Source organism: Oncorhynchus keta, chromosome 23 (assembly GCF_023373465.1).
Source record: "Oncorhynchus keta strain PuntledgeMale-10-30-2019 chromosome 23, Oket_V2, whole genome shotgun sequence".
NCBI lineage: Eukaryota > Metazoa > Chordata > Actinopteri > Salmoniformes > Salmonidae > Oncorhynchus > Oncorhynchus keta.
Window position 1 is genome coordinate 9,596,602 of NC_068443.1, and position 22,440 is coordinate 9,619,041.

At 45.6% G+C, this 22,440-nt stretch overlaps 1 protein-coding gene and 2 long non-coding RNA genes across 4 annotated transcripts in view; all 3 read left to right on the forward strand.

Moving 5' to 3' along the window:
• The window catches only part of LOC118377070 (zinc finger E-box-binding homeobox 1-like), a 138,071-nt gene that overhangs the window by 71,030 nt on the left and 44,601 nt on the right, over positions 1–22,440 (forward strand). The window lies entirely within an intron of this gene.
• Positions 19,510–21,582, forward strand: LOC127910956 (uncharacterized). The gene is made up of 3 exons (XR_008077001.1): positions 19,510–19,750; positions 19,847–20,139; positions 20,928–21,582. It is a non-coding gene; the product is annotated as an uncharacterized LOC127910956 (long non-coding RNA).
• Positions 21,611–22,016, forward strand: LOC127910959 (uncharacterized). Its single transcript, XR_008077005.1, has 3 exons — positions 21,611–21,752; positions 21,891–21,954; positions 21,987–22,016. It is a non-coding gene; the product is annotated as an uncharacterized LOC127910959 (long non-coding RNA).

Genomic DNA, 22,440 nt, shown 5'->3' on the forward strand with positions numbered 1-22,440 from the left:
CTGACTAAGGCTATCCAACAGAGAGTGATGCTATGTTATCTAGCTGGCTAAGGCTATCCAACAGAGAGGGATGCTATGTTAGCTAGCTGGCTAAGGCTATCAAAAAGAATGGGATGCTATGTTAGCTAGCTGGCTAAGGCTATCCAACAAGGGAACTCTTCCAAGTCAAGGTAAGCTTTTGGTTTTATTCATTTATTGCCACCGGGGCCCACCGGTGTAACTGCTAAACTGCTTGCTGTACACTGTACTGCATGATTGTAGCCGGTTTACTAACGCGTTAGTTCTAGTAGATATGTTGACTACAGCGTTAGCTGTTGGCAACAATGTAGGCTGTGTGTAACGGTTAGCGGTTATGACACAAAGGTTTGGATTGGAATGTTTTTTTTTGCCTAGTCACAGAACAGTGCATAGATGTGAGAATGAATTATACAGCGAGCGAATAGATCCTGCTGTTTGTATGTGGCTGGTATGAAAGTAAACTGTGTTTGGAGTGACCAGGGATGTATTCATTCTGTTGAAACGTTTCTTAAACGGAAGCAAACGGAACAAAATGGGGAGAAACATATTGTGCCTGAATTTGATGGTATTGAATGTGTCACTGTCTGTCACCTTGATTACTAAAAAATGTTCTCTCGACCTGTGTACCTGCATTGGTAACTTTCATTCGAAGGCTAGGTTGTAGCAACCTCATGATGGGTATAGTTCAAATCCAAGTATCATGTATACCCTAAACATATCGATGTTACATTGAGCAGGGTGAATGGATTATGAATGACTTTTATCCAGTGTGCAGGAAAATGAAATAAGGCCATGCTCATTAAAAAAATGAATCGTCCTCCCAAATCTTAAACGGCACTGACCGCCTGTTTAAGTGTAATTTGATGACAGGGCTTGTTGTATATTAACAGCTCAATCACACAGACAGGCAGTGTCGGTGTGAAGGCAGGAATGTACTTGTCTAGACTTGTCTCTGGGTGCATAGGGCCCTCGGTCAAAGTAGTGCACTATGTAGCGAATAGGGTGCATTGGGCCCTCGGTCAAAAGTAGTGCACTATGTAGGGAATAGGGTTCCATTGGGGATGCATCCTCTTACTTGTGTTCATCTAGTTTATCCAAACCTCTCCAGACGCCGTATTAACGGTCCAACTGGCGCTTTTTGATCATGTCGAGGAGCTGCTGCTAAATACCTAGCAGTGTGTGGTGTGTGTGTGTGTGTGTGTGTGTGTGTGTGTGTGTGTGTGTGTGTGTGTGTGTGTGTGTGTGTGTGTGTGTGTGTGTGTGTGTGTGTGTGTGTGTGTGTGTGTGTGTGTGTGTGTGTGTGTGTGTGTGTGTGTGTGTGTGTGTGTGTGTGTGTGTGTGTGTGTGTGTGTGTGTGTGTGCGTGCGTGCGTGCGTGTGTGGGTAGCTTTTGTGTTGTTCATTTTTGTACAATGCTGCCCCTACCATCCTCTGTAGAGACTACTACCATCCTCTGTAGAGACTACTACCACCCTCTGTAGAGACTACTACCATCCTCTGTAGAGACTACTACCACCCTCTGTAGAGACTACTACCATCCTCTGTAGAGACTACTACCACCCTCTGTAGAGACTACTACCATCCTCTGTAGAGACTACTACCATCCTCTGTAGAGACTACTACTACCCTCTGTAGAGACTACTACCACCCTCTGTAGAGACTACTACCATCCTCTGTAGAGACTACTACCATCCTCTGTAGAGACTACTACCACCCTCTGTAGAGACTACTACCATCCTCTGTAGAGACTACTACTATCCTCTGTAGAGACTACTACCACCCTCTGTAGAGACTACTACCATCCTCTGTAGAGACTACTACCACCCTCTGTAGAGACTACTACTACCCTCTGTAGAGACTACTACCACCCTCTGTAGAGACTACTACCACCCTCTGTAGAGACTACTACTGTAGAGACACCCTCTGTAGAGACTACTACTACCCTCTGTAGAGACTACTACTATCCTCTGTAGAGACTACTACTACCCTCTGTAGAGACTACTACCACCCTCTGTAGAGACTACTACCATCCTCTGTAGAGACTACTACCACCCTCTGTAGAGACTACTACCATCCTCTGTAGAGACTACCATCCTCTGTAGAGACTACTACTACCCTCTGTAGAGACTACTACCCTCTGTAGAGACTACCATCCTCTGTAGAGACTACTACCACCCTCTGTAGAGACTACTACCCTCTGTAGAGACTACTACCATCCTCTGTAGAGACTACTACCACCCTCTGTAGAGACTACTACCACCCTCTGTAGAGACTACTACCCTCTGTAGAGACTACTACTACCCTCTGTAGAGACTACTACCACCCTCTGTAGAGACTACTACTACCCTCTGTAGAGACTACTACCATCCTCTGTATAGACTACTACCCTCTGTAGAGACTACTACCATCCTCTGTAGAGACTACTACTACCCTCTGTAGAGACTACTACTACCCTCTGTAGAGACTACTACTACCCTCTGTAGAGACTACTGCCCTCTGTGAGTAGACGGCTCTGCTCTTACAGTCAGTCAACCTCCCTCCCTGGCCACCAGCACCGTAGCAGCATCCCTTGCTCTTAGCATCTACGAGGCCTATTTTTTCTCCATTAATGGACACACTTTTCAGAGACAATTCCGAACAAGAATAAAATTGCTCAAATTTTTTTCAGGCGTGTTTTAAATTAGTTTAATTGTCTAATTTGACCTACTCTTGATACATGCTCATTTGCCAAATGTAGAATTTGGGCTACTGCTAAGGTGCTGGTGGCCAGGGAGGGAGGTTGCCTGTAAGACACTGTGGACTAGTACGCTCTTAGAAAAAAGGGTTCCAAAAGGGTTTTTCGGCTGTCTCTGGCTTTCTGACTCTGCAGACTGGCTTCCACTTAGAACAAAGACATATGATATCAGCATGACTCTGCAGACTGCAGCTGGCTTCCACACAAAGACATATGATATCAGCATGACTCTGCCAGACTGGCTTCCACACAAAGACATATGATATCAGCATGACTCTGCAGACTGGCTTCCATTTGGGACACAAAGACATATGATATCAGTATGACTCTGCAGACTGGCTTCCAATTGTTTACACAAAGATATATGATATCAGCATGACTCTGCGTGATTCAGACTGGCTTCCACACAAAGACATATGATATCCCTATGCAGTATGACTCTGCCAGACTGGCTTCCACACAAAGACATATGATATCAGCATGACTCTGCCAGACTGGCTTCCACACAAAGACATATGATATCAGCATGCTTTTCCAGGGCCCAAGACATTATGATCTGCATGACTCTGCAGACTGGCTGATATCATATAATTTGTATGGCAAAGACACACAAAGACATATGATATCAGCATGGCTCTGCAGACTGGCTTCCACACAAAGACATATGATATCAGCATGACTCTGCCAGACTGGCTTCCACACAAAGACATATGATATCAGCATGACTCTGCAGACTGGCTTCCACACAAAGACATATGATATCAGCATGACTCTGCAGACTGGCTTCCACACAAAGACATATGATATCAGCATGACTCTGCCAGACTGGCTTCCACACAAAGACATATGATATCAGCATGACTCTGCCAGACTGGCTTCCACACAAAGACATATGATATCAGCATGACTCTGCCAGACTGGCTTCCACACAAAGACATATGATATCAGCATGACTCTGCAGACTGGCTTCCACACAAAGACATATGATATCAGCATGACTCTGCCAGACTGGCTTCCACACAAAGACATATGATATCAGCATGACTCTGCCAGACTGGCTTCCACACAAAGACATATGATATCAGCATGACTCTGCAGACTGGCTTCCACACAAAGACATATGATATCAGCATGACTCTGCCAGACTGGCTTCCACACAAAGACATATGATATCAGCATGACTCTGCAGACTGGCTTCCACACAAAGACATATGATATCAGCATGACTCTGCAGACTGGCTTCCACACAAAGACATATGATATCAGCATGACTCTGCCAGACTGGCTTCCACACAAAGACATATGATATCAGCATGACTCTGCAGACTGGCTTCCACACAAAGACATATGATATCAGCATGACTCTGCAGACTGGCTTCCACACAAAGACATATGATATCAGCATGACTCTGCCAGACTGGCTTCCACACAAAGACATATGATATCAGCATGACTCTGCAGACTGGCTTCCACACAAAGACATATGATATCAGCATGACTCTGCAGACTGGCTTCCACACAAAGACATATGATATCAGCATGACTCTGCCAGACTGGCTTCCACACAAAGACATATGATATCAGCATGACTCTGCCAGACTGGCTTCCACACAAAGACATATGATATCAGCATGACTCTGCAGACTGGCTTCCACACAAAGACATATGATATCAGCATGACTCTGCCAGACTGGCTTCCACACAAAGACATATGATATCAGCATGACTCTGCCAGACTGGCTTCCACACAAAGACATATGATATCAGCATGACTCTGCAGACTGGCTTCCACACAAAGACATATGATATCAGCATGACTCTTCCAGACTGGCTTCCACACAAAGACATATGATATCAGCATGACTCTGCCAGACTGGCTTCCACACAAAGACATATGATATCAGCATGACTCTGCCAGACTGGCTTCCACACAAAGACATATGATATCAGCATGACTCTGCAGACTGGCTTCCACACAAAGACATATGATATCAGCATGACTCTGCCAGACTCTGATATCCAGACTGGCTTCCACACAAAGACATATGATATCAGCATGACTCTGCCAGACTGGCTTCCACACAAAGACATATGATATCAGCATGACTCTGCCAGACTGGCTTCCACACAAAGACATATGATATCAGCATGACTCTGCCAGACTGGCTTCCACACAAAGACATATGATATCAGCATGACTCTGCCAGACTGGCTTCCACACAAAGACATATGATATCAGCATGACTCTGCCAGACTGGCTTCCACACAAAGACATATGATATCAGCATGACTCTGCCAGACTGGCTTCCACACAAAGACATATGATATCAGCATGACTCTGCCAGACTGGCTTCCACACAAAGACATATGATATCAGCATGACTCTGCCAGACTGGCTTCCACACAAAGACATATGATATCAGCATGACTCTGCCAGACTGGCTTCCACACAAAGACATATGATATCAGCATGACTCTGCAGACTGGCTTCCACACAAAGACATATGATATCAGCATGACTCTGCCAGACTGGCTTCCACACAAAGACATATGATATCAGCATGACTCTGCCAGACTGGCTTCCACACAAAGACATATGATATCAGCATGACTCTGCCAGACTGGCTTCCACACAAAGACATATGATATCAGCATGACTCTGCAGACTGGCTTCCACACAAAGACATATGATATCAGCATGACTCTGCCAGACTGGCTTCCACACAAAGACATATGATATCAGCATGACTCTGCCAGACTGGCTTCCACACAAAGACATATGATATCAGCATGACTCTGCCAGACTGGCTTCCACACAAAGACATATGATATCAGCATGACTCTGCCAGACTGGCTTCCACACAAAGACATATGATATCAGCATGACTCTGCCAGACTGGCTTCCACACAAAGACATATGATATCAGCATGACTCTGCAGACTGGCTTCCACACAAAGACATATGATATCAGCATGACTCTGCCAGACTGGCTTCCACACAAAGACATATGATATCAGCATGACTCTGCCAGACTGGCTTCCACACAAAGACATATGATATCAGCATGACTCTGCAGACTGGCTTCCACACAAAGACATATGATATCAGCATGACTCTGCCAGACTGGCTTCCACACAAAGACATATGATATCAGCATGACTCTGCCAGACTGGCTTCCACACAAAGACATATGATATCAGCATGACTCTGCCAGACTGGCTTCCACACAAAGACATATGATATCAGCATGACTCTGCCAGACTGGCTTCCACACAAAGACATATGATATCAGCATGACTCTGCAGACTGGCTTCCACACAAAGATATATGATATCAGCATGACTCTGCCAGACTGGCTTCCACACAAAGACATATGATATCAGCATGACTCTGCCAGACTGGCTTCCACACAAAGACATATGATATCAGCATGACTCTGCCAGACTGGCTTCCACACAAAGACATATGATATCAGCATGACTCTGCCAGACTGGCTTCCACATAAAGACATATGATATCAGCATGACTCTGCAGACTGGCTTCCACACAAAGACATATGATATCAGCATGACTCTGCCAGACTGGCTTCCACACAAAGACATATGATATCAGCATGACTCTGCCAGACTGGCTTCCACACAAAGACATATGATATCAGCATGACTCTGCCAGACTGGCTTCCACATAAAGACATATGATATCAGCATGACTCTGCAGACTGGCTTCCACACAAAGACATATGATATCAGCATGACTCTGCCAGACTGGCTTCCACACAAAGACATATGATATCAGCATGTGACTCTGCCAGACTGGCTTCCACACAAAGACATATGATATCAGCATGACTCTGCCAGACTGGCTTCCACACAAAGACATATGATATCAGCATGACTCTGCCAGACTGGCTTCCACACAAAGACATATGATATCAGCATGACTCTGCCAGACTGGCTTCCACACAAAGACATATGATATCAGCATGACTCTGCCAGACTGGCTTCCACACAAAGACATATGATATCAGCATGACTCTGCAGACTGGCTTCCACACAAAGACATATGATATCAGCATGGCTCTGCAGACTGGCTTCCACACAAAGACATATGATATCAGCATGACTCTGCCAGACTGGCTTCCACACAAAGACATATGATATCAGCATGACTCTGCCAGACTGGCTTCCACACAAAGACATATGATATCAGCATGACTCTGCCAGACTGGACTCTGCCAGACCACACAAAGACATATGATATCAGCATGACTCTGCCAGACTGGCTTCCACACAAAGACATATGATATCAGCATGACTCTGCCAGACTGGCTTCCACACAAAGACATATGATATCAGCATGACTCTGCAGACTGGCTTCCACACAAAGACATATGATATCAGCATGACTCTGCCAGACTGGCTTCCACACAAAGACATATGATATCAGCATGACTCTGCCAGACTGGCTTCCACACAGAGACATATGATATCAGCATGACTCTGCAGACTGGCTTCCACACAAAGACATATGATATCAGCATGACTCTGCCAGACTGGCTTCCACACAAAGACCTACACAAAAGTATGTGGAGACCTGCTCGTCAAACATCTCATTCTAAAAATCATGGGCATTAATATGGAGATGGGACTATAACAGCCTCCGCTCTTCTGGGAAGGCTTTCCACTAGATGTTGGGAAATTGCTGCAGAGACTTCCATTTAACCACAAGAGTATTAGTGAGGTCGGGGACTGATGTTGGGCGATTAGGCCCGGCTCGCAGTCTGTGTTCGATGGGGTTGAGGCCAGTCAAGTTCTTCCACACTGATCTCGACAAACCATTCCTGTATGAACCTCGCTTTGTGCACGGGGTCATTGTCATGCTGAAACCGGAAAGATCCTTCCCAAACTGCTGCCACAAAGTTGGAAGCACAGAATCGTCTAGAATGTCATTGTATGCTGTAGCGTTAATATTTCCCGTCACTGGAACTAAGGGGTCTAACCCGAACCATGAAAAACAGCCCCAGACCATTATTCCTCATCCACCAAACTTTACAGTTGGCACTATGCATTGGGGCAGGTAGTGTTCTCCTGGCATCCGCCAAACCCAGATTAGTCCGTTGGACTGCCAGATGGCGAAGCGTGATTCATCACTCCAGAGAGCGCGTTTCCACTGCTCTAGAATCCAATAGAGGCAAGTTTTACACCACTCCAGCCGATACTTGGCATTGCGTATAGTGATCTTAGGCTTGTGTGAGGCTGCTCGGCCATGGAAACCCAGTTCAGGAAGGTTTAGACAAGCAGCTATTGTGCTGAAGTTGCTTCCAGAGGCAGTTTGGAACTTGGTAGTGAGTGTTGCAAATGAGGACAGACAATTTTTGCGCACTATGCGTTTCAGCGCTCGTCGGTCCCGTTCTGTGAGCGTGTGTGGCCTATGACATCCTATGACAGTGCCACATTGAAAACCACTGAGCTCTTCAATAAGGCCATTCTACTGCCAATGTTTGTCTATGGAGACTGCATGGCTGTGTGCTCGATTTTATACACCGTCAGCAACCGGTGTGGCTGAAATAGTCTAATCCACTAATTTGAAGGTCTGTCCACATACTTTTGTATACAAAGTGTATCATATCATCATGGTTCTGCCAGCCTAGCTTCCACACAGAGACATATCGTATCATTATGGTTCTGCCAGCCTAGCTTCCACACAGATACATGTCATATCATTATGGTTCTGCCAACCTAGCTTCCACACAGATACATATCGTATCATTATGGTTCTGCCAGCCTAGCTTCCACACAGATACATATCGTATCATTATGGTTCTGCCAGCCTAGCTTCCACACAGAGACATATCATATCATTATGGTTCTGCCAGCCTAGCTTCCACACAGAGACATATCATATCATTATGGTTCTGCCAGCCTAGCTTCCACACAGAGACATATCATATCATTATGGCTCTGCCAGCCTAGCTTCCACACAGAGACATATCATATCATTATGGCTCTGCCAGCCTAGCTTCCACACAGAGACATATCATATCATTATGGTTCTGCCAGCCTAGCTTCCACACAGAGACATATCATATCATTATGGCTCTGCCAGCCTAGCTTCCACACAGAGACATATCATATCATTATGGTTCTGCCAGCCTAGCTTCCACACAGAGACATATCATATCATTATGGTTCTGCCAGCCTAGCTTCCACACAGAGACATATCGTATCATTATGGCTCTGCCAGCCTAGCTTCCACACAGAGACATATCATATCATTATGGCTCTGCCAGCCTAGCTTCCACACAGAGACAAGGGAATGATGCCACACCCTGCCTCACATCAGCAGCAGCAGCAGTCTGTGCCTCAGTAATAGGATCCTCTACTATGAGCTAATAGAATTAGTGTAGCGTGCTGCTGGGCTCAGTCTGTCTCTCTGTGTTGCTATATCCCCCCGGGCCGCAGCTGCACCCATGATTGACTATGCCCAACACACCCCACCCCAATCCACCCTTCCCCTTCTGGCTGTAATCTAAACACTGTGATTGTAGCACAACACAGTGATAACATCCAGATAAGACATTTGTATGCTCTGTGGCTGACTCTTAAAAGCAGCAGGGGGCCGTCCTATCGCCCCTGACCACATGTTCTGGTCATTCCCAGATTATTCTAGGCTTGAATGTGGCTGTCGTGAAGAATGACCTTTATATCTGTCTGATGGTGTATCAGTATGGTCCTGTCTGATGGTGTATCAGTATGGTCCTGCCTGATGGTGTATCAATATGGTCCTGTCTGATGGTGTATCTGTATGGTCCTGTCTGATGGTGTATTAGTATGGTCCTGTCTGATGGTGTATCTGTATGGTCCTGTCTGTTGGTGTATCTGTATGGTCCTGTCTGATGGTGTATCTGTATGGTCCTGTCTGATGGTGTATCTGTATGGTCCTGTCTGATGGTGTATCTGTATGGTCCTGTCTGATGGTGTATCAGTATGGTCCTGTCTGATGGTGTATCAGTATGGTCCTGTCTGATGGTGTATCTGTATGGTCCTGTCTGATGGTGTATCTGTATGGTCCTGTCTGATGTTGTATCAGTAAGGTCCTGTCTGATGGTGTATCAGTATGGCCCTGTCTGATGGTGTATCTGTATGGTCCTGTCTGATGGTGTATCTGTATGGTCCTGTCTGATGGTGTATCTGTATGGTCCTGTCTGATGGTGTATCAGTATGGTCCTGTCTGATGGTGTATCAGTATGGTCCTGTCTGATGGTGTATCAGTATGGTCCTGTCTGATGGTGTATCAGTATGGTCCTGTCTGATGGTGTATCTGTATGGTCCTGTCTGATGGTGTATCAGTATGGTCCTGTCTGATGGTGTATCAGTATGGTCCTGTCTGATGGTGTATCAGTATGGTCCTGTCTGATGGTGTATCAGTATGGTCCTGTCTGATGGTGTATCTGTATGGTCCTGTCTGATGGTGTATCAGTATGGTCCTGTCTGATGGTGTATCTGTATGGTCCTGTCTGATGGTGTATCAGTATGGTCCTGTCTGATGGTGTATCAGTATGGTCCTGCCTGATAGTGTATCAGTATGGTCCTGTCTGATGGTGTATCAATATGGTCTTGTCTGATGGTGTATCAGTATGGTCCTGTCTGATGGTGTATCTGTATGGTCCTGTCTGATGGTGTATCAGTATGGTCCTGTCTGATGGTGTATCTGTATGGTCCTGTCTGATGGTGTATCAGTATGGTCCTGTCTGATGGTGTATCAGTATGGTCCTGTCTGATGGTGTATCAGTATGGTCCTGTCTGATGGTGTATCAGTATGGTCCTGTCTGATGGTGTATCAGTATGGTCCTGTCTGATGGTGTATCAGTATGGTCCTGTCTGATGGTGTATCAGTATGGTCCTGTCTGATGGTGTATCAGTATGGTCCTGTCTGATGGTGTATCAGTATGGTCCTGTCTGATGGTGTATCAGTATGGTCCTGTCTGATGGTGTATCAGTATGGTCCTGTCTGATGGTGTATCAGTATGGTCCTGTCTGATGGTGTATCAGTATGGTCCTGTCTGATGGTGTATCAGTATGGTCCTGTCTGATGGTGTATCAGTATGGTCCTGTCTGATGGTGTATCAGTATGGTCCTGTCTGATGGTGTATCAGTATGGTCCTGTCTGATGGTGTATCAGTATGGTCCTGTCTGATGGTGTATCAGTATGGTCCTGTCTGATGGTGTATCAGTATGGTCCTGTCTGATGGTGTATCAGTATGGTCCTGTCTGATGGTGTATCAGTATGGTCCTGTCTGATGGTGTATCAGTATGGTCCTGTCTGATGGTGTATCAGTATGGTCCTGTCTGATGGTGTATCAGTATGGTCCTGTCTGATGGTGTATCAGTATGGTCCTGTCTGATGGTGTATCAGTATGGTCCTGTCTGATGGTGTATCAGTATGGTCCTGTCTGATGGTGTATCAGTATGGTCCTGTCTGATGGTGTATCAGTATGGTCCTGTCTGATGGTGTATCAGTATGGTCCTGTCTGATGGTGTATCAGTATGGTCCTGTCTGATGGTGTATCAGTATGGTCCTGTCTGATGGTGTATCAGTATGGTCCTGTCTGATGGTGTATCAGTATGGTCCTGTCTGATGGTGTATCAGTATGGTCCTGTCTGATGGTGTATCAGTATGGTCCTGTCTGATGGTGTATCAGTATGGTCCTGTCTGATGGTGTATCAGTATGGTCCTGTCTGATGGTGTATCAGTATGGCTCCTGCCAGCCCGACACATCATATTATCCCAGAACTATTTCTCCTGGAGAGGACATCTAAAACTGACAAACTGCAGCCATGAGGGAAAATAATTACTTATTTATCACCCTGCGGAGAGAACATCTATATCACACGGCTGCAGTCATTGATTTACTGTATCGGTAGGGCATTTTGTTTTATTAGAGGACTGGTTGAAAAATAAAGTGGCCTCCCAGACTGCTTGAATGAACCGGTCCTCTACAGGGGCTCCAGGAGACATGGGGAGGCGGGAACAAGCCCCATGCAGGAGGGTGTGTGTGTGTGTGTGTGTGTGTGCGTGTGTGTGTGTGTGTGTTTGTGTGTGTGTGTGCACTTGGAGGGATGAGGAGGTTGTTTAATAAGCAGTAAGGCCATCATTGTAAATAAACATTTGTTCTTAACTGACTTGCCTTGTTAAATAAAAAAAGTATGTTCACAGGTGTCAGGTGTTTAGCCTGCACGCACACACACGCACGCACGCACGCACGCACGCACACACACACACACACACACACACACACACACACACACACACACACACACACACACACACACACACACACAGATGTATTGTCAAGAGGCAGCTAGTTCTATTTCTGGTAGTAGTATTGTTGTTTCTGTTGTTGTTGTTGATGTTGCTGTTTTTATTTTATTTTATTTCACCTTTATTTAACCAGGTAAGCTAGTTGAGAACAAGTTCTCATTTACAACTGCGACCTGGCCAAGATAAAGCAAAGCAGTGCGACAAAAACAACAACACAGATTTACACATGGAATAAACAAGCGTACAGTCAATAACTGTTGTTGTTGTTGTTGTTGTTGTTGTCGTTGCTTTTCAGCAGTCTATTCTAGTTTACTGTGTTTACCATACTCATCCCAAATGGCACCTTATTCCCTATATAGTGCACTTCTAAAGTTTTAAAAGCAATGCACTATGTAAGGAATAGGGTGCCCTCCCCTTCAGTCCAGTTTCCTATTGAGCTGATTCAGTGTTTTCTGCCGGGGGGGTTGGGGGGGTAGACGATCATGTCATCATGACCAGACCAGAGCAGGGCTCCCTGGGTCCATGACAGTCTGGATCGATGTGGAGGGCGGCTGTGTTGGTGATGGAGGGAGGGAGGGAGGGAGGGAGGGAGGGAGGTAGGAATACTGTCTGGAGAAAAAGAGACAGAGAGTGAAGGAGAGAGACAGAGAGTGAAGGAGAGAGTGAGAGAATGAGAGATAGAGTCAGAGAGAGAGAGAGTGAATGAGAGAGTTTATTTAACTTTTTGTTTATTATCTATTTCAATTGCTTTGGCAATGTTAACCTATGTGTCCCATGATAATAAAGCCCTTACAATTGAATTAAATTGAGAGAGAGACAGACACATAGACGGGGAGAGTCAGAGAGAGAGAGAGAGAGAGACAGAGAGAGAGAGACAGACATTTAGACGGGGAGAGAGAGAGAGAGAGAGAGAGAGAGAGAGAGAGAGAGAGAGAGAGAGAGAGAGAGAGAGAGAGAGACAGAGAGAGAGAGAGAGAGAGAGAGAGAGAGAGACAGACACATAGACGGGAGAGAGAGAGAGAGAGAGAGAGAGAGAGAGAGAGAGAGAGAGACAGACACATAGACGGGGAGAGAGAGAGAGAGAGAGAGAGAGAGAGAGAGAGAGACAGACACATAGATGGGGAGAGAGAGAGAGAGAGAGACAGAGAGAGAGAGACAGACACATAGACGGGGAGAGAGAGAGAGAGAGAGAGAGAGAGACAGGGAGAGAGAGACAGAGAGACAGAGAGAGAGAGACAGAGAGAGAGAGACAGACACATAGACGGGGGGAGAGAGAGAGAGAGAGAGAGAGAGAGAGACAGAGAGAGAGAGACAGAGAGACAGAGAGAGAGAGAGAGAGAGACAGACACATAGACAGGAGAGAGAGAGAGAGAGAGAGAGAGAGAGAGAGAGAGAGACAGAGAGAGAGAGACAGACACATAGACGGGGAGAGAGAGAGAGAGAGAGAGACAGACACATAGACGGGGAGAGAGAGAGAGAGAGAGAGAGACAGAGAGAGAGAGACAGACACATAGACGGGGAGAGGGAGAGAGAGAGAGAGAGAGACAGACACATAGATGGGAAGAGAGAGAGAGAGAGAGAGACAGAGAGAGAGAGACAGACACATAGACGGGGAGAGAGAGAGACAGAGAGAGAGAGACAGACACATAGACGGGGAGGAGAGAGAGAGAGAGAGAGAGAGAGAGAGAGAGAGAGAGAGAGAGAGAGAGACAGACACATAGATGGGGAGAGAGAGAGAGACATAGACAGGGGGAGAGAGAGAGAGAGAGAGAGAGAGAGAGAGACAGAGAGAGAGAGAGAGAGAGAGAGAGAGAGAGAGAGAGAGAGAGAGAGAGAGAGAGACAGACACATAGATGGGGAGAGAGAGAGAGAGAGAGACATAGACAGGGGGAGAGAGAGAACCATTTGTGCATCGTTACAATACAGTATTATATATACAGTTGAAGTCGGAAGTTTACATACACTTAGGTTTGAGTCATTAAAACACGTTTTTCAACCACTCCACACATTTCTTGTCAACAAACTATAGTTTTGGCAAGTCGGTTAGGACATCTACTTTGTGCATGACACAAGTAATTTTTCCAACAATTGTATATAGACAGATCTTTTCACTTATGTTTCACTGTATCACAATTCCAGTGGGTCAGAAGTTTACATACACTAAGTTGACTGTGCCTTTAAACAGCTTGGAAAATTCCAGAAAATGATGTTATGGCTTTAGAAGCTTCTGACAGGCTAATTGACATAATTTGAGTCAATTGGAGGTGTACCTGTGGATGTATTTCAAGGCCTACCTTCAAACTCAGTGTCTCTTTGTTTGACATCATGGGAAAATCAAAAGAAATCAGCCAAGACCTCAGAAAAAGATTATAGACCTCCACAAGTGTGATTCATCTTTGAGAGCAATTTCCAAACGCCCGAAGGTACGACGTTCATCTGTACAAACAATAGTACGCAAGTATAAACACCATAGGACCACGCAGCCATCATACCGCTCAGGAAGGAGACGTGCACTGTCTCCTGGAGATAAATGTACTTTGGTGTGAAAAGTGCAAATCAGTCCCAGAACAACAGCAAAGGACCTTGTGAAGATGCTGGAGGAAACAGGTACAAAAGTATCTATATCCACAGTAAAACGAGTCTGATATCGACATAACCTGAAAGGCCGCTCAGCAAGGAAGAAGCCACCGCTCCAAATCCGCTATAAAAAAGCCAAACTACGGTTTGCAACTGCACATGGGGACAAAGATCGTACTTTTGGAGAAATGTCCTCTGGTCTGATGAAACAAAAATAGAACTGTTTGGCCATAATGACCATCGTTAAGTTTGGAGGAAAAAGGGGGAGGCTTGTAAGCCGAAGAACACCATCCCAACCGTGAAGCGGGTGGTATCATCATGTTTGGGGGTGATTTGCTGCTGGAGGGACTGGTGCACTTCACAAAATAGATGGCATCATGAGGTAGGGAAATGATGTGGATATATTGAAGCAACATCTCAAGACATCAGTCAGGAAGTTAAAGCTTGGTCGCAAATGAGTCTTCCAAATGGACAATGACCCCAAGCATACTTCCAAAGTTGTGGCAAAATGGCTTAAAGACAACAAAGTCAATGTATTGGAGTGGCCATCACAAAGCCCTGACCTCAATCCTATCGAATGTTTGTGGGCAGAACTGAAAAACCATGTGCGAGCAAGGAGGCCTACAAAACCTGAATCACCAGCTCTGTCGGGAGGAGAGAGAGAGAGAGAGATTGAGAGAGAGAGAGATGGAGAGATGATGGAGAGAGAGAGAGAGTGAGAGAGAGAGAGAGAGAGAGAGAGAGAGAGAGAGAAGGTGAGACTATTAAGTGATGACTTAATCCTGACATGCTCTCATTGGCTGAGATGAGACGAGTTGGTATTGCAATACCAACCGGGCTGGTAATTATCCATCCACAACACTGTCACTGACTAGAGCAATAAGAAGAGCACTCTAATCACCCAGGCCCTATATGGAAAACCGACAATGCTAATATGGGTCTAATCATAATAGATGATATGCCATACACACACACACACACACACACACACACACACACACACACACACACACACACACACACACACACACACACACACACACACACACACACACACACACACACACACACACACACACACACACACACACACACACACACACACACACACACACACAGATGTATTGTCAAGAGGCAGTTAATAGCAAAGCGTTTCTAATTAGTTCATTCTGACACTGGCTTCATCCCCACTTTCACGTTGTCACAGTAACAATCTTCCTGTATACAGGAAGTGAGTCAAAAGAGTGAGGGGAGAGAGCGATGAAGTCATAGCCAAGACAAGAGAGCGACAGATGGAGGGGATATCCCCTAGAAAGGTGCCCTACATCTCCCCCCCCTAATGTTGCTCGTCACACAATTAACACAGGCTCATTATCTGAGAGAAAGAGAGAGATAACGTAATAGCCAAGACAAGAGAGCAAACAGATGGATGGAGAGAGGGGGGTATGGGGAGGGGGAGGCGCTTATTTTTTATTTAACCTTTATTTAACTAGGTTCGTCAGTTACGAACAAATTGTTATTTACAATGACAGCCTACCAAAAGGTCTCCCTCGGGGACGGGAGCTGGGATTAAGCGTTTAAAATAAAAATATAGGACAAGTGGCAGCAACACAAAATGACAACAACATGGTAGTAACACAACATGGCAGCAGCACAACATGGTAGCAACACAACATGACAACAACATGGCAGTAGCACAACATGGCAGCAGCACAACATGGCAGCAACACAAAATGACAACAACATGGAAGCAACACAACATGGCAGCAGCACAACATGGTAGCAACACAACATGACAACATGGCAGCAGCACAACATGGTAGTAACACAAAACAGGGTACAAACATTATTGTGCAGACAACAACACAAAGGGAAAGAAGGTAGAGACAACAATACATCACGCAAAGCAGCCACAACTGTCAGTAAGAGTGTTCATGATTGAGACTTTGAATGAAGAGATTGAGATAAATCAGTCCTGTTTGAGTGTTTGTTGCAGCTCCTCCCAGTCGCTAGCTGCAGCGAACTGAAAAGAGGAGCGACCCAGGGATGTGTGGGCTTTGGGAACCTTTAACAGAATGTGACTGGCAGAACGGGTGTTGTATGTGGAGGATGAGGGCTGCAGTAGATATCTCAGATAGGGGGGAGTGAGGTCTACGAGGGTTTTATAAATAAACATCAACCAGTGGGTTGCGACGGGTATATAGAGATGACCAGTTTACAGAGGAGTATAGAGTCCAGTGATGTGTCCTATAAAGAGCTTTGTTGCAAATCTGATGGCCGAATGGTAAAGAACGTCTAGTTGCTCGAGAGCACCCTTACCTGCCGGTCTATAAATTACGTCTCAGTAATCTAGCATGTGTAGGATGGTCATCTGAATCAGGGTTAGTTTGGCAGCTGGGGTAAAAGAGGAGCGATTACGATACAGGAAACCAAGTCTAGATTTAACCTTAGCCTGCAGCGTTGATATGTGCTGAGAGAAGGACAGTGCACCGTCTAGCCATACTCCCAAGTACTTGTATGAGGTGACTACCTCCAGCTCTAAACCCTCAGAGGTAGTAATAACACCTGTGGGAAGAAGGGCATTCCCCTTACCAAACCACATGCCCTTTGTTTTGGAGGTGTTCTTGACAGGTTTTTCCAACACTTTTGATAAAAGTGGCTGCCTTCCAAGCAATGGGAACCTCCCCAGAAAGGAGAGACAGGTTAAAAAGGTTGGAAATAGGCTTGGTGATGACAGGGGCAGCAACCTTAAAGAAGAAAGGGTCTAAACCATCTGACCTGTATTTTTTTGGGGGGGGGGTCTCAAGTTTAAGGAGCTCCTTTAGCACCTCGGACCTAGTGACTGTCTGCAGGGAGAAACTTTGTAGCGGGGCAGGGGAAAAAGAGGGAAGAGCATCAGGGGATAGTCCCATTAGAAGGGTTGGGAGATGAGGAAATGTTGAACGGGCAAGGAGGCAATCCTGACTTAATGAAGTGGTGATTACAGAGCTCAGCCATTGGCTCCTTGTCAGTAACAACCACTAAGGGACATGGGCAGCTGTGAGGAGGAGGGTTTGTTCTCGCAGGTCTTTAACTGTTTTCCAGAACTTCTTGGGGTTTGACCCACAGAGAGAGAACTGCTCCTTAAAGTAACTAGCTTTGGCCTTCCGGATAGCCTGAGTGCACTTATTTCTCATTTGAAAGAACGAGAGCCAGTCAGCTTGAGTATGCGTGTGCCGAGCCTTTCGCCAAATGGAAATCTTGAGGTGGAGTAACTCTGCTAGATCACTGTCAAACCAAGGGCTGAACCCGTTTTTAATTCTCATTTTCTTTATGGGGGCGTGTTTGTTAACAATACCACTGAAAATATACCAAAAGAAGGTCCAAGCGTCTTCAACAGAGGGGATCAAGCAGATTCTACACCATTTTATAGAGGCCAGTTCATTACGAACACAGGCTGTAAAACAGTGATCACTAAGGTCATTACAGAAAACACCAGACTGATACCTATCAGGATTATTTGTGAGGATAACATCGAGGAGAGCAGCCTTTTCTGGGTGTTTGGAGTCATACCTTGTGGGATTGGTGATAATCTGAGATAGATTTAGGGAGTCCCATTGCTTTAGGACTTGGTCAGGTGGTTTAAGCATGTCCCAGTTTAGGTCACCTAGCAGGACAAATTCAGACTTAGTTTAAGGGGCCAGGAGAGAGCATAGGGCAGGTAGGGTACAGGCCGGTGCTGATGGAGGACGATAGCACCCAGCAACAGTTAACAAAGAGCTATTTGAATGTTTAATGTGTAAAACCAGCAAATCGAAATTGTTTAGGGACAGACTTGGTGGAGACAATCGAGCACGGAAAGTGATCCTTGGTTAAAGATTGCCACTCCACCAACTTTGGAAGATCTGTCTTGCCGAAAAAGGTTATAACCAGACAGGTTAACATCAGTATTCAAAACACTCTTCCTTAACCACGTCTCAGTAATGACCAACACATCTGGATTGGAGTTGTGAACCCACACTTTCAGGGGTAGTGGGAGAGGGGGGGTATGGAGGGGTCTGGGGAGGATGAGAGGGAGGGGGAGGGGTCTGGGGAGGATGAGAGGGAGGGGAAGAGGGATGGGTAGAGTGAAGGGGAGAGGGAGGGGGGAGTAAGAGGGAGGGGTAGGGGAAGAAGGAGATGGATGGGGAAGGGAGAGAGGGAGGGTGTGAGCATCCCACAAAGCTCAGCAGGTTCAACTAGGCTGTTCTGCTGTGTAACACATCACAGGTTAAACTAGGCTGTTCTGCTGTGTACCACATCACAGGTTAAACTAGGCTGTTCTGTACCACATCACAGGTTAAACTAGGCTGTTCTGTACCACATCACAGGTTCAACTAGGCTGTTCTGTACCACATCACAGGTTCAACTAGGCTGTTCTGTACCACATCACAGGTTAAACTAGGCTGTTCTGTACCACATCACAGGTTAAACTAGGCTGTTCTGCTGTGTACCACATCACAGGTTAAACTAGGCTGTTCTGTACCACATCACAGGTTAAACTAGGCTGTTCTGTACCACATCACAGGTTCAACTAGGCTGTTCTGTACCACATCACAGGTTCAACTAGGCTGTTCTGTACCACATCACAGGTTAAACTAGGCTGTTCTGTACCACATCACAGGTTAAACTAGGCTGTTCTGTACCACATCACAGGTTCAACTAGGCTGTTCTGTACCACATCACAGGTTAAACTAGGCTGTTCTGTACCACATCACAGGTTCAACTAGGCTGTTCTGTACCACATCACAGGTTAAACTAGGCTGTTCTGTACCACATCACAGGTTCAACTAGGCTGTTCTGTACCACATCACAGGTTAAACTAGGCTGTTCTGTACCACATCACAGGTTAAACTAGGCTGTTCTGTACCACATCACAGGTTAAACTAGGCTGTTCTGTACCACATCACAGGTTAAACTAGGCTGTTCTGTACCACATCACAGGTTAAACTAGGCTGTTCTGCTGTGTACCACATCACAGGTTAAACTAGGCTGTTCTGTACCACATCACAGGTTAAACTAGGCTGTTCTGTACCACATCACAGGTTAAACTAGGCTGTTCTGCTGTGTACCACATCACAGGTTAAACTAGGCTGTTCTGTACCACATCACAGGTTAAACTAGGCTGTTCTGTACCACATCACAGGTTAAACTAGGCTGTTCTGTACCACATCACAGGTTAAACTAGGCTGTTCTGTACCACATCACAGGTTAAACTAGGCTGTTCTGTACCACATCACAGGTTAAACTAGGCTGTTCTGTACCACATCACAGGTTCAACTAGGCTGTTCTGTACCACATCACAGGTTAAACTAGGCTGTTCTGTACCACATCACAGGTTAAACTAGGCTGTTCTGTACCACATCACAGGTTAAACTAGGCTGTTCTGCTGTGTACCACATCACAGGTTAAACTAGGCTGTTCTGTACCACATCACAGGTTCAACTAGGCTGTTCTGTACCACATCACAGGTTAAACTAGGCTGTTCTGTACCACATCACAGGTTAAACTAGGCTGTTCTGCTGTGTACCACATCACAGGTTAAACTAGGCTGTTCTGTACCACATCACAGGTTAAACTAGGCTGTTCTGTACCACATCACAGGTTCAACTAGGCTGTTCTGTACCACATCACAGGTTAAACTAGGCTGTTCTGTACCACATCACAGGTTAAACTAGGCTGTTCTGTACCACATCACAGGTTCAACTAGGCTGTTCTGTACCACATCACAGGTTAAACTAGGCTGTTCTGTACCACATCACAGGTTAAACTAGGCTGTTCTGTACCACATCACAGGTTAAACTAGGCTGTTCTGTACCACATCACAGGTTAAACTAGGCTGTTCTGTACCACATCACAGGTTAAACTAGGCTGTTCTGCTGTGTACCACATCACAGGTTAAACTAGGCTGTTCTGTACCACATCACAGGTTAAACTAGGCTGTTCTGTACCACATCACAGGTTAAACTAGGCTGTTCTGCTGTGTACCACATCACAGGTTAAACTAGGCTGTTCTGTACCACATCACAGGTTAAACTAGGCTGTTCTGTACCACATCACAGGTTAAACTAGGCTGTTCTGTACCACATCACAGGTTAAACTAGGCTGTTCTGCTGTGTACCACATCACAGGTTAAACTAGGCTGTTCTGTACCACATCACAGGTTAAACTAGGCTGTTCTGTACCACATCACAGGTTAAACTAGGCTGTTCTGTACCACATCACAGGTTAAACTAGGCTGTTCTGTACCACATCACAGGTTCAACTAGGCTGTTCTGTACCACATCACAGGTTCAACTAGGCTGTTCTGTACCACATCACAGGTTAAACTAGGCTGTTCTGTACCACATCACAGGTTAAACTAGGCTGTTCTGCTGTGTACCACATCACAGGTTAAACTAGGCTGTTCTGTACCACATCACAGGTTAAACTAGGCTGTTCTGTACCACATCACAGGTTAAACTAGGCTGTTCTGCTGTGTACCACATCACAGGTTAAACTAGGCTGTTCTGTACCACATCACAGGTTAAACTAGGCTGTTCTGTACCACATCACAGGTTAAACTAGGCTGTTCTGTACCACATCACAGGTTAAACTAGGCTGTTCTGCTGTGTACCACATCACAGGTTAAACTAGGCTGTTCTGTACCACATCACAGGTTAAACTAGGCTGTTCTGTACCACATCACAGGTTAAACTAGGCTGTTCTGTACCACATCACAGGTTAAACTAGGCTGTTCTGTACCACATCACAGGTTAAACTAGGCTGTTCTGTACCACATCACAGGTTAAACTAGGCTGTTCTGTACCACATCACAGGTTAAACTAGGCTGTTCTGTACCACATCACAGGTTAAACTAGGCTGTTCTGTACCACATCACAGGTTAAACTAGGCTGTTCTGTACCACATCACAGGTTAAACTAGGCTGTTCTGCTGTGTACCACATCACAGGTTAAACTAGGCTGTTCTGCTGTGTACCACATCATAGGTTAAACTAGGCTGTTCTGTACCACATCACAGGTTCAACTAGGCTGTTCTGTACCACATCACAGGTTAAACTAGGCTGTTCTGTACCACATCACAGGTTCAACTAGGCTGTTCTGTACCACATCACAGGTTAAACTAGGCTGTTCTGTACCACATCACAGGTTAAACTAGGCTGTTCTGCTGTGTACCACATCACAGGTTAAACTAGGCTGTTCTGCTGTGTACCACATCACAGGTTAAACTAGGCTGTTCTGTACCACATCACAGGTTAAACTAGGCTGTTCTGTACCACATCACAGGTTCAACTAGGCTGTTCTGTACCACATCACAGGTTCAACTAGGCTGTTCTGCTGTGTACCACATCACAGGTTAAACTAGGCTGTTCTGTACCACATCACAGGTTCAACTGGTTGTGTGTGGCTGTTCTGTACCACATCACAGGTTAAACTAGGCTGTTCTGTACCACATCACAGGTTAAACTAGGCTGTTCTGTACCACATCACAGGTTAAACTAGGCTGTTCTGTACCACATCACAGGTTAAACTAGGCTGTTCTGTACCACATCACAGGTTAAACTAGGCTGTTCTGTACCACATCACAGGTTAAACTAGGCTGTTCTGTACCACATCACAGGTTAAACTAGGCTGTTCTGTACCACATCACAGGTTAAACTAGGCTGTTCTGTACCACATCACAGGTTCAACTAGGCTGTTCTGTACCACATCACAGGTTAAACTAGGCTGTTCTGCTGTGTACCACATCACAGGTTAAACTAGGCTGTTCTG